At 43.6% G+C, this 5,439-nt stretch overlaps 1 pseudogene; it reads right to left on the bottom strand.

Moving 5' to 3' along the window:
- Positions 1-1,264: 1,264 nt before the first annotated feature.
- Positions 1,265-1,831, bottom strand: LOC110152628 (keratin-associated protein 9-3-like; annotated as a pseudogene).
- Positions 1,832-5,439: the final 3,608 nt, after the last annotated feature.

Raw genomic sequence — 5,439 nt, forward strand, 5'->3', positions numbered from 1 at the left:
AAACTTCAGGATGTTTTGTAGAGACTGTGGATAGCTCTAAGGTAAAATTTCCATGGTGTGGTTAGCTCGTTTCCCAGTTCTGCATGCATACATAATTGTCTTGATAATATTTTAATTTAGAGAAAAAAATGAACTTAGAGTTTAGAAGTATAAGACATATGGCTAAGTGTATATGCTTCAACTGATTCCTTTTTAATATTCCATACTATGTGTGGCCATAGAAAACCCCAGATTTATCTAACCAGACCATCCCAGAATGACTTATTCTGACATAAAAAAGCAGGTGTTTTTAGATGAGTTTCTGGCTTAAATGTGCCAGCAGAGTGCCAGGAATACAAAAGATTCTTAAACCTAGTAGTTGGCTTTTAAAACCAGTCTTTTGGCCATATGTGGGCAAATGGTCACTGAAGTTTGGGAAATAGCTGAGAGAATACATTTATAGACACGAAAAGTTATCTGCATATGGAAAGGTTTATATTCAATGGTACACAGGCAGTCCAAAGCACACATATTCCCAGTGCTCAGATCACTTTGTGCTTGTAGTAAGTTCTTATTGTAAGACCCTGGAGCACAAACCAAAGGGACCCTAGCTCTTGACCAAATTCTACCTATGAATAGTCGAGTGGCTTTTACTCATCCAGAAGAGGGGGGCAATCATCTTGATTCTGCCAGTTTAGGGGTCATTGTCAGGCTCATAAATACAGTATGAATGAGAAGACTTAAAAGAAAATGGTGTACAAAAAGTCAAATTGGAATATAGGCTAGAAGACAGCAAAGACTTTTTTCGGAAGGAATCAGAGAAGCTTTCTCACAGTTGGGAAGACAACACAGGGTAATCCTAAGAAGGAGGAAGTAAAATAGAATGAGTCATTTTCTCTAATGAATCCATTAGAGAAAAAAATTACTAAGCATGAAAGAAACCTAGGAAATCCAGCACAAAGATTTGTGCTTAAGGTTACTTAAGAAAAGTGGTGATCATTTTTGCAAGGCTGACACAATGACTGCAAGGCAAGGAGACCTAAAACTTGCAGGTATCACCGAGTTTAATAGAAAAGGAAGATGGAGAAAGTCAGACTGAAGTCAACTGCATGCTACCATACCACCTCACACAGCCTCTTAATCAGGAAAATGACTCATAGAAAGATGGTTTCTGCATGCTGGATGCTAGCAAAGCCTGGCAGTGGAGCCTGTGGCAGTAACTGGAGCACTCATAGGTTAGCTCTCAGAAGATTGATGTGTCTCACATGCTTCCATGATGGGAGGATCAGCAGGAGGAAGGGCAGCAGGTGGACACACAGCTGGGGCGGCAGCAGGTGGTCCTACAGCAGGTGGTCTGACAGCAGACAGAGCGGCTGCAAGGCTGGCAGCAGCTGGATCCACAGCTCTGGTCTTGGCACCCAAGGAGGCAGCAGCACGTGGGGTGGTAGCAGAGTCTGTGGCAGTACGCGGGTGCACAGCTAGCTGGCTGACAGCAAGGCTGGCTGCAGCTGGACCCACTGAATGTTCATCCATAGCTGCTGGACCCACAGCAGGTGGTCACACAAGCAGGCTTGCGGCAGGTGGTCCTACAGCAGGTAGTTTCACTAGTTTGATAGCAAGTTGGGGGGCAGGAGGGCTGGCAGCAGATGGTCTCACAGCAGGTGAGCTGACAGCAGGGTTTGCTGCAACAGGTGGGCTGGCAGCAGGCAGTTTGGCAGCAGACGGGATAGCAGCAAGGCTGGCTGGAGCCACAGCTGGTGGGCTGACAGCAGGGGGTCACACAAGTTGGTTGGCAGCAGGTGGTCCTACAGCAGATAGGCTGATGGAAAGGAGAGCAGCAAGAGTGGGTCATGGTGTTGGTGGGGGAGAGTGGGCTCCTCTTTAATGATGAGTTTCCCAGAATATAGTGGCTCCTTTGGTTCTAGAGTTTTTATACAAGGACCACCCCCCACCCCAAGTTGGAGCTAACAAGTGGAACTTTCCTTATTGTTGTTTACATTGTTTTCCATAGTCACTGGGAGAATTATAAAAGAAGTTTTTCCCTAAAAGCCATGAGTCTTCAGAAAATAAGTGGTTACGATGTTTCTTAATTGACAGAATCATAGAACTTTTTCAGACAAAGGAAGGTGGTCTTGTCATCAGCACCATTCTTGCTTTGATCATAACCTGCTTATATGTTATAGTTCCTGATGGCCTCATGAAGGTCAGTGCAAACATCTCTTTTCAATTTCATTCCTTTGGTGTATGTAGACTAGAAAGTATCTTTGGGGTGAGGGATGTGATATTCTTCACAGTGACAAACTGAATCCATGCCTGAGTCTAGATCTGTTTTGTCACAGAAGCCTGAATTCAAGACTACTAGAGGAATCCATCTATAGACTACCTGTCATGTGCATTCCAGTTCTATCAAAGACAGTTGAGTAGAGGATTTTTGGCACAATATCTTAAAATTTTCAAAGAATCAAAGCAGATGGGTAGAAGCAGAAGCACTATGCTGGGACTAAGAAAGTATCAGTCAATCTATGGCCTGAGGTAAACAATAGTTCTGATTTCCCCAGGACTGGGAAGTTCCCAAGATGAGGGACTTTCAAAAGATGTAGGTGGGAAAGTTTGGGCTAACAAGGAGGAGCTAACATTGTTAGCCGGCAGAGTGAGTGACCTCATGTCACTGACTGTATAGTTATTGTGTCATTTTCCCTTCCTTTCCCCCCTCTTTCTCTTTCTTTCTTCCTTCTTCACCCCTCCTTCTCCTTCTTCTAGGATTTGAGCTACCACACTGAAGAAGCAGATATTGGAGCTGAGTGAAAAAACTTGAAGATAGATGACGATGTTTTTAATACGTCAACCATCTATTTGGATCATAGTATGTTAAGAGCAGCCACGAAATTGAAAGACACTTACTCCTTGGAAGGAAAGTTATGACCAACCTAGATAGCATAGTAAAAGCAGAGACATTACTTTGACAACAAAGGTCTGTCTAGTCAAGGCTATGGTTTTTCCAGTGGTCATGTGTGGATGTGAGAGTTGGACTGTGAAGAAAGCTGAGCATCAAAGAATTGATGCTTTTGAACTGTGGCATTGGAGAAGACTCTTGAGAGTCCCTTGGACTGCAAGGAGATCCAACCAGTCCATCCTAAAGGAAATCAGTCCTGGGTGTTCTTTGGAAGGACTGATGCTGAAGCTGAAACTACAATACTTTGGCCACCTGATGTGAAGAGCTGACTCATTGGAAAAGACCCTGATGCTGGGAGGGATTGAGGGCAGGAGGAGAAGGGGACAACAGAGGATGAGATGGCTGGTGTCATCACCAACGTGATGGAGTTTGAGTAAACGCCGGGAGTTGGTGATGGACAGGGAGGCCTGGCGTGCTGCGATTCTTAGGGTCGCAAAGAGTCAGACATGACTGAGCGACTGAACTGAACTGAACTGATGTTAAGTCAGTTTCAATTTTCCAGATATGCATCTCTATGCCTAAGAGCTCTTTTCACAAAATAGGAGGAATTCATGCTGCCTGTGTTGCCACTCTGAGAACAGCCTTCAACCAATGCCTTTGGAGAGTTGTAATAAAAACTCCAGCTCCTTTATGCCTCAATGTGGATAATTCTAATATGTGTGTTTTACATTATTTCTGATATTTCTCCTTGGGTTTAAGCTATAGTTGCCCACTGTGATCCTGGCTTAAAAGTACCTCTTTCCTGTATCACTTCCCTGTTCTCCATCAATTTGTTTACACTTCCCAAATTACTTTCACTTGAATCTTTTGTTCAAAGTAACTTCTGGGAGAAAACAAACCATGGCACTGTAACTGAGCAAGACCCTGTGGGGCCTTCCAGGGACAGACCTTCCCCCTCCCCACCGACCATGTCCTCTGTCTGTCTCTTGCTTGCAGAAAATCTTTAGCCTCCTAAGTCTTCCCCCAGATCCAAAGAACAAATTTAACCAGAGGTGAGAAAATGTAGAAACAAAGGAAAACAATCAAGTAGACAAAATAATAATAATTTAGCCATTAAACAAAATTAAGGACATTTAGTTTCCCCTCAAGGATTGTAGATAATATTCTGAGCCTTTTTGCAGATACTGAACTCCCATCTGATGGAAGAAGTTGACTGCACATTGACCACAAACAACAGACCCCAGACCAGTTGGAACCAGAAGGTTGATGATGTTGATTCCTGATTACCTCACCACCAACCAATCAGAAGTATGTCCATGAGCTAATCACCTACTTCACAACCCTCTCCCTCGCCCTGTATTTAAAAATCTTTCCCTGAAAGCCACAGGGGAGTTTGGGTCTGTAGAACATTAGCTGCCTATACTCCTTGCTAGGTCTTGCAGTGAATGCACTTTCTTTCAGGTGACTCAGACAGTACAGAATCTGCCTGCAATGCAGGAGACCTGAGTTTTATCCCTGGGTTGGGAAGATCCCCTGGAGGAGGGAATGGCTACCCACTCCAGTATTCTTGCCTGAAGAATTCTGTGGACAGAGGAGCCTGGCAGGCTACAGTCCATGGGGTCACAAAGAGTCAGACATGACAGAGTGACTGACACTTTGACTTTTTTTCCACTTTCACTATAACTCAGTGTCAGTGGGTTGGCTTAACTGTGAGTGGATAAGGGGAACCAAGTTTGGTTTGGTAATAGCATTACTTTACCACTCTCAATCATAATTTCCTCATTTCTAAAATAGGAATATTTATACCTACCTTGAATATTTCTTCAAGAATTAAAAATAATGTATAGGAAGCATTTAGTTAATATCTATCAAATAGTAGGCAACCCAGAACATGTTAGTTCTTCACCTCTTGCACTCACACATCCAGCAAGAAATAGCAGTCAGCAAGCTTGGCCTTGGCAGCGTCCTCAGAGCTTCCCAGATACATGGTCTCAGAGGTTGGCATGTGTCCTGTATATTGGATTTTTAGTGCATCAGAGGTATGTCTACCATTTCCAAGGAGATGATACAGGTCTGAAACTCTTCTGCTTCTCTCAGAGATAGAACTAAGCCTTATCTTAATGAATGCTTAGGCAACAATATGAGTGCAGTACCAAAAGCACCAGTTTTCTATCTGTCCTGCTTTCTAGGAATGCACAGGTTCTTCCACTTTTAATCTTTCTCATATTCTTCTGATTCCCCTGGAACGTGACTTTTTATTTCTCCCATATGCTTCATGGGTTTCCCTGGTAGCTCACATAGTAAAGAATCTGCCTGAATTGCAGAAGACCTGGGTTCGATCCCTGGGTTAGGAAGATCCCCTGGAAAAGAGAATGGCAACCCACTCCAGTATTCTTGCCTGGAGAATTCCAAGGACAGAGGGATCTGGTGGGTAGAGTCCATGGGGGTGCAAAGGGTTGGACACTATTGAGCGACTAACACTATGCTTCATTGTTGCCTCACAAAACACAAGCAAAACCCTTATATGGTTCAGAGATTACAGATACTCAAAGTCATACATACCCATT

Source organism: Odocoileus virginianus, chromosome 17 (assembly GCF_023699985.2).
Source record: "Odocoileus virginianus isolate 20LAN1187 ecotype Illinois chromosome 17, Ovbor_1.2, whole genome shotgun sequence".
Lineage (NCBI taxonomy): Eukaryota > Metazoa > Chordata > Mammalia > Artiodactyla > Cervidae > Odocoileus > Odocoileus virginianus.